Raw genomic sequence first — 8,425 nt, 5'->3', positions numbered from 1 at the left:
AACTAACAGTTTTATTAGTCGACTGAACAGAACATGTGTTTTCTGAAAAATTTAGCAGCAATCGACTAATGCTTTTATCAGTCGATCGGACAAAATGTTTGTTTTTCAGAAGATTTTAGCAGCAGTCGTATGAAAGGTTTTTCAGTCTACTGATGATATTATCAGTCGACTAATTTTTCTCTAGTCGACTAAGATTCAAAATTTCAGATTTTCAAACAGCTCGATAAACAGATCAGTCGACCGACGATAACTGTCAGTCTACTAATGACTAACTATTAGTCGACTAACTACTGTTTCAGTCGACTAATTTTGCCATTTTTCCTGAAACTTTAAAAAGGTGTGTCTTTTCATTTTTCAAACGTTTTGAACGTTCAAAATGGACTGTTTTGACACCCTTTCATACTCTCAACGTATGGAATTTTTTAACTATAGATATGAGTGCATTTTACACTCAAAAAAACTTGAATTCAATCAATTTGAATCATTTACTTCTTGCTTTTCACTCCTATTCATTCAAGTATTTGTTTTCTCACTCACTTGATATTTTCACTTCAGTTTTTCACTTAAATCCCTTTGAGAGATAGTGAATTCGTGAGTAGAGTATTTCAACAACCTCAAAAGTCAATTGCATCTCATTTGCATTCAAAAGAAAGGCTCATAGGTTGTATTGTAAGTTGTTACTTATTTTCTGTAAAAAGGACTCCTTGGTTTAAAGGAGTTGTTTGCTTTCAGTAGGGTTGTTATTGAAAGTGGGATCGGTTTCGGTCTGTGTGATCTTGTAGTTAACAAGGTTGATAGTGGTAATCTCAAGCGGGTTTTGCTTGGGGACTGGATGTAGGTCGGTATAGACCGAACCAGGATAAAATCTTGTGTTCTTTATGTGTTTGCTTTTCAAATTGCAAAATCCTTTAATATTCCCTAGATTTTTTTTAAAAGCACTATTCACCCCTTCTTTAGTGCTCATTGCCTCGATCCTAGTACACTTTCATTTGATATCAGAGCAGGTTTGCTATTATTCTGATTTGATCATCATCTAGCATGGCAACTACAACATCTCAGCACAAAGAAAGATGCTCCTCTGTTCATCCTCCTCTCTTTGACGGAACAAACTATGGATACTGAAAAGTGAGAATGACAATATTCTTGCAATCCATGGATCTCGATATTTGGAGAGTTGTTTCAGATAAGTACTAAACTCCATCAACTAATTTCAGCCGATGGACTGATGAAGAAAAGAAAACCGCTTCACTGAATGCCAAGGCGATGAATGCATTATATTGTGCCGTTGACAAGGTAGAGTTCAATCGCATCTCTCAATGCTCTACAGCAAATGAAATCTGGCATACTCTTCTTGTGATTCACGAAGGTACGTCAAAGGTAAAAGAATCTAAAATTGCTTCTTTGGTTCATAAATTTGAATTGTTCAAAATGAATCTATATCGGACATGGTAACTAGAATGACCGATATAACTAACACTTTGAAATCCCTTGGAAAAGAATATTCACAAGTGGATTTAGTCAGAAAGATCTGAAGGTGTTTAACTCCTGAATGGGAGAGAAAAACCACTGCTATTGAAGAAGCAAATGATCTTAACACTCTCACTCTTGAAGATTTGGTTGGTAACCTTATGGCATATGAAGTCCAACTTCAAGACAGACAAGAAGAAGAGCCCAAGAAGAAATCTCTTGCTTTTAAGGCTACTTCTGACTCAGAAAATTCAGAAGAAGATGAAGATGAAGATATTGCCCTCATCACAAGGCAATTCAGAAGATTCATCAAAAAGGGAAGATTTCAAAGAAAGGTAAAGAAAGCATATTCTTCCAATCCCAATGAAGTCAAGTGCTTTAACTGCAAAAAGGCAGGACATATCAAGAAAGATTGTCCTCTTCTCAAAATCAAGCCCAAGGAACAATTCAAGAAGAAAAAGGCATTTCAAGCATGTTGGGATGATAGTGACTCCTCTTCCGATGAAGAATCAAATGAAGAAGTCGCCAACATGTGCTTTGTAGCACAAGAAGATTCGGTAAGTCAAATTGACTATGATGATTTGTTAGAAGCATTCAATGATTTATATGATAAATTTAAGATTCTAAGTTCTAAAAATAAAGAGTTAAAAACTGAAAATTTAACTCTTGACTCTCAAAATAAAGTGTTACTTCAAGAGATAGAAGATCTCAAGAAGGAAAACTCTTGCCAAGCATTTGAGATAAAAGAAATTGGAATTAGAACCAATCTCTTACAAAAAGAAATATCTAGTCTAAAAGAAAAATCAAATGATCTTCTTTCCATAGTGACCAAATTCACAAATGGTCAAGAGAATCTAGAAAAACTTCTTGGTTCTCAAAGATGCTTGGTTAATAAAACTGGATTGGGATATAGCTTCTTTGATACTCAAAATAGACCAAACTATGTGGTGAAAAATCAAAGACATTATTCTCAACCATTTGTTAATAGAACTAAACTTTCTAGTTCTAATAGAAATGCATCTAATCATGGAAACTATAATACTTATAAGCCTAGACATGATTATTCTAGACATGATAAATTCTTTTATAGAAAGAATATTTATTATCAAAGGAAACCAAAATCCAAATGGATATGAGTTCCTAAGACTAACTCTCATGGACCCGAAAATAGAAAGGGGTCAAATGCTCTATTTTCTAATTTTGTTGTAGGTACACAACATAAGGAGCAAATGGATATTGGACATTGGTTGTTCCAAACATATGACTGGAAGGCTGGAGTTATTTTCCACCCTTCAAAATAAGGATGGAGGAACCGTCACCTTTGGTGACAATAACAAGGGAAAAGTAATAGGTATTGGTAATATTGGTAATCCAAAATTTTCCTTGATAGAAAATGTTCTTTTAGTAGATGGTTTAATGCATAATTTATTATCTATTAGTCAATTATGTGATAAAGATTTTCATGTTTCTTTTGAAAATGATTTATGCTTAATTTCTGATTTTTAATCTAAAAAGATCATTTTTAAAAGTAAAAGAAGGAACAATGTGTATAAACTATATCTAGATGAATTACCCATTTTTAATGAAAAATGTCTTATTGTTTCAAATGAAATTCAATGGTTATGGCACAAGAGACTTGGACATGTTAACTTTAAAATTATTTTAAAGTTATCCAAGAATGATCTTGTAAGAGGCCTACCTAGAAAACCATATAAGAAAGATCACTTATGTGATGCTTGCCAAAGGGGTAAACAAATCAAGAGTTCTTTTAAAGCAAAAGATATAGTTTCAACAAAAAGTCCTCTTGAACTTTTACATTTAGATCTATTTGGACCATCTAGAATTCAAAGTTTGAATGGTAGCAAGTATGCTTTTGTTATAGTAGATGATTATTCCCGGTTTACATGGGTGATTTTTCTAAAAAGCAAAAATGATGCTTTTTCGAAAATTTCTAAACTTTGTAAAAGAATTACAAATGAAAAATCTACATCTATAATTAAAATTCATAGTGATCATGGTGGTGAATTTGAAAATGAATCTTTTCTAAAGTTTTGTGATTTACATGGTATATCTCACAACTTTGCTTTTCCTAGAGCATCTCCACAAAATGGAGTTGTTGAAAGAAAGAATAGAACTTTTCAAGAATGTGCTAGAACCATGCTTCAAGATAAAAATTTACCAAAATACTTTTGGGCTGAAGCAATAAATACAACATGTTATGTTTTGAACCGTGTTCTTATTCGACCAATTTTACATAAAACATGTTTTGAATTGTATTATGATCGTATACCAAAGATCTCATATTTCAAAATTTTTGGTAGTAAATGTTTCTTGTTAAATACCAAAGATAATCTTGATAAGTTTGATTCAAAATCAGATGAATCAATATTTCTTGGATATTCTTCTAGAAGTAAAGCTTATCGTATTTTCAATAAAAGAACATCTTGTATTGAAGAATCTTTACATGTTGCATTTGATGAGAATTGTGAGCAGATTATACCTCTAAGCGAAGGAGAAGAAGTAATACTTCAAGAAGAACCCTTGATAGAGAGTACTTCTCAAGAAAATGTTCCTCTTCAACCGGTTTGGAAATAAATTTCTAATCATCCACATGAACAAGTTATTGGTGAAATAAAGAGTGGTGTCCAAACATGAAAGCATATAGAAAAATATATTGCAAATGTTGCTTTCATATCTAAATTAGAACCAAAGAATATCAATGAGGCTTGTGATGATGAATTTTGGCTTTTGGCCATGTCTGAAGAACTTAACCAATTTACTAAGAATGATGTTTGGGATCTAGTTGATAGACCAAAGGATCATCCAGTAATTGGAACAAGATGGGTCTTCCGAAATAAGTTGGACGAAAATGGTGAAGTCATTCGTAACAAAACAAGGCTAGTAGCACAAGGCTATAATCAAGAAGAAGGCATAGATTTTGATGAAACCTATGCACCAGTGGCTCGATTAGAGTCAATTTGAATGATGCTTGCTTTTGCTAGTTACATGAACTTCAAGTTATATCAAATTGATGTTAAGAGTGCATTCTTAAATGGACACATCAATGAAGAAGTTTATGTAGAGCAACCTCCAGTTTTTGAAAATGAGAAATATCCAGAAAAAAAGTCTACAAATTGAAAAGAGCTTTGTATGGACTCAAACAAGCACCAAGAGCGTGGTATGAAAGACTACGAAATTTTCTAGAACAATCTGGTTTTTCCATTGGTCGGGTAGACTCCACTTTATTTATTAAAAATCTTAATTCAGATATTCTTATTGTGCAAATTTATGTTGATGACATAATATTTGGTTCTACTAATGATTCTCTTTGTAAAGAATTTGCTAAAGCTATGCAGGAAGAGTTTGAAATGAGCTTGATGGGTGAATTAAACTACTTCCTTGGACTTCAAATAAAGCAAACTGAAGTAGGAATCTTCATCAATCAGGCTAAGTATACAAAAGAACTTCTCAAGAGATTTGGGATGGACTCATCAAAATCAAGAAGGAAGCCCATGAGTACAACTACTTCTCTTGATAAAGATGAAAATGGTAAAAGTGTAGATACTAAGCTCTACAGAGGTATGATCGGATCTCTATTATACTTAACTGCTAGTCGACCTGATATTATGTTTAGTGTTTGTATGTGTGCAAGATTTCAAGCTAATCCAAAGGAATCTCATTTAACTGTCGTAAAACAAATTCTTCATTATTTGAAAGATACTTCAGATTTCAGTTTGTTTTACCAAAAATCATCTTCCTTTGATTTAGTTTCATATAGTGATGCAGATTTTGCAGGAAGTAAATCTGATCACAAGAGTACTAGTGGAACTTGTCATTTCTTAGGAAATTCTTTAGTCTCTTGGTTTAGTAAAAAGCAAAATTCAGTGTCACTCTCAACAACTGAAGCAGAATATATAGCGGCTAGTTTAGCATGTTCACAAGTACTATGGATGAAACAGACCTTAAAAGATTTTGCTTTGAATTACTCCACAACAACTATTTATTGTGATAACACTACTGCTATAAATCTTTTGAAAAATCCTGTTCAACACTCAAGAACTAAGCATATTGAAGTTAGACATCATTTCTTAAGAGATCATGTGTTAAAAGGAGATATTTCGTTAAATTTTATTTCCACTAAAGAACAACATGCCGATATCTTCACTAAACCTCTTAAAAATGAAGAATTTATGAGAATTATGAGAGAATTAGGTATTTGCTCATTTTTAAAATTTTTAGAATGTATCGCACCATATTAGTCGACCGATATATTTCTAGTCGACTGGTGTTTTTAGAATGAGTCGCACATTCTTAGTCGACCGATAAAGTTTTAGTCGACTAAATTTTTTTTTAAAAATTTAAATGAAGGGACTCGATACACCTTGGATTTTTTTTTTAACACCCATTTTTTTTAAATAGGCATCGTTTCATTTTCACACCTTTTCGTTTTTATTTTAAAGGAACGAAACCCTTAAAACGAAAACCCCTTTTTGGTCTTTTTCCTCTCTCTCTTCCGAAAAACCCTCAAAGTGTTGTTCGATCTTCGCCGGGATTTTCTTGCCGTGACAAGGAGACACTGGAATCTTCTGGTCGTGATCTTAAAACGCCAGAATCCTCTTGCAGTAACTGACGCATCTTCAAAACACGCCGAAACACTCTTGCTGTGACGGTGTATCTTCAACCATTGCTGGAATCCCCTTGTGGCAGCCTTCACACTCGCCGTCAGCCACCGTATCTTCCTTAGTTTCTGAACGCTGGACAACATTTTCCTCTTTCCGGACGTCATTTGGAAGCCGACATTTTTGGTAAATCTGTTTTTAATCATGCCTCGTACGAAGTCTGCATCTGCAAAAGGTTTAGGTTCTCCTCCTCCTACACCTTCTTCAAGACATGTTTTTTCACTCAGATTACTCTGAAATCCTCTTTTATATGATACTTTTGGATCAATTTCTGCACTACCTATTTTACTAGGCCGAAATGTACTATTTCACCTGTTTTCTCGTTACAAAATAAGAGAATTATTTTTTGGAATTTCACATCTTTTTGATGCCTGTGCAGATACCCTTCACTATCCTTTTCTGATTCACTTGTTTTACACGAATTTACAAATTGATCATGAAACTGGAGTTCTTTCTTCTCTTGTTCGTGATGTTGAAATCGAGTTTGATTCTAAACTGCTTGGAGAAATTCTAGAAATTCCACCTTCAGACACTCTTTTCAACACTGTTGAACTAAATGATGAAAGAATTTTTGAACAAATTCTTCTTCCAGGTGCACCTCACTGCTCTCCTTTCAAAAATACTAATCTTTAAACTCGTGCACGCATTGCTGGACGAATCCTTGCCCACAATGTTCTACCTAAAACTGGTTCTTTTGATTACTATTCCACAGATCTATCTACGACTCTTTATGTTTTATTTGGAAATATTTCTGTAAATTGGGCCAATGTGTATTTTACAAATTTGTGGAAACAAAAACCATTTCTTTCTTATGGATGTCTTCTAACTCGTATTTTTAGACATTTCAAAGTTCCCTTAACAAATGAAAAATATATTGAGCAAAAAGAGTTCTTTGATCAAACAATTTTTAAAAGAATGAAAATTAAATATCTGCCTCCTTTAAATGTTGATCAAACTAAACCATCTGATCCTACTGAACCATCTATTTCTGAACCTTCACCTTCTGCGACACCTTCATCTCATGCAAAAAAAAAGAAATTTCCTACAAGTCAAGACAATGATGAAGTTATGCAGAGACTGGAAGCTTTGGAGCTGCATCAACACACTTTTCGTGAAGATGTGTCTAAACTTTCATACTTTATGGGTTGTAATATTTTAAACTTGTATCTCTATTTTGCTTATGCTATTTCTGCCCTTACTCTTTTTTATTCTGACAAAGGGGGAGAAAAAGATAAAAGCTAGCATTAAATTGAAATTGCAGGAGATCTTGCAAGAGAAATGCGAAATTAAGAGAAAAAGTAAGCTTTGAATGAATGCATTTATAAATGCATGAAGTAATGATGAATGAAAATGCAAACCAATCAATATGTGATATATGTGCTTTGAAAGTACTAACTTTTTAATGTTTTGCAGCATATTGATAGGGGGAGTAAAATCTCCATCTATGCATCTAAAATGCTCCATCTTTGATTAAGCTTGTCATCATAAAAAAGGGGGAGATTGTTACGACAATGAAGCCATACGTGATACTTCAAGTACAAGGTTTTGATGATGAGCAAGTGGAATCAACTGTATTTCAGCTAAGGCTATGAAGAAATTGAAGAATTCGATGAAGAATCTTTGAAGACTAGTGTGCAAATGTTTAATTCATTAAAAAGTCTTAGATTCTTGTAAGAGCCTTACTTAGAGTGCATATTTAGGTTGCATTTTACCTAAAAATCTTTAGAAAAACTTTTCTAAAAGAACCCCTCATTAAAATCTTTTTATAAAACTCTTTTCTTAAATTTTCGTGTTTATTAGTCAACCAATAGACTTACCAGTCGACTAATCCTTTCGCGCCATATTTTCTAAAAAGTCATTTTTTTCAAATTAGTCGACCAAAGGTTTTATCAGTCGACTGGACAGAATGTCTGTTTTCTGGAAAATTAGCAGCAGTCGACTAACGGTTTTATCAGTCGACTGAACAAAACATGTGTTTTCTGAAAAATTTAGCAACAGTCGACTAATGCTTTTATCAGTCGACCGGACATAATGTTTGTTTTTCAGAAGATTTTAGCAGCAGTCGACTGAAAGGTTTTTCAGTCTACTGATGATATTATCAGTCGACTAATTTTTCTCTAGTCGACTAAGTTTCAAAATTTCAATTTTTCAAACGGCTCGATAAACAGATCAATCGACCGGCGATAACTGTCAGTCTACTAATGACTAACTATTAGTCGACTAACTACTGTTCCAGTCGACTAATTTTGCCATTTTTCCTAAAACTTTAAAAAGGCGTG

This window comes from Nuphar pumila, chromosome 1, assembly GCF_984573655.1.
Source record: "Nuphar pumila chromosome 1, dmNupPumi1.hap1.1, whole genome shotgun sequence".
NCBI lineage: Eukaryota > Viridiplantae > Streptophyta > Magnoliopsida > Nymphaeales > Nymphaeaceae > Nuphar > Nuphar pumila.
This window is presented reverse-complemented; position numbering follows the sequence as displayed.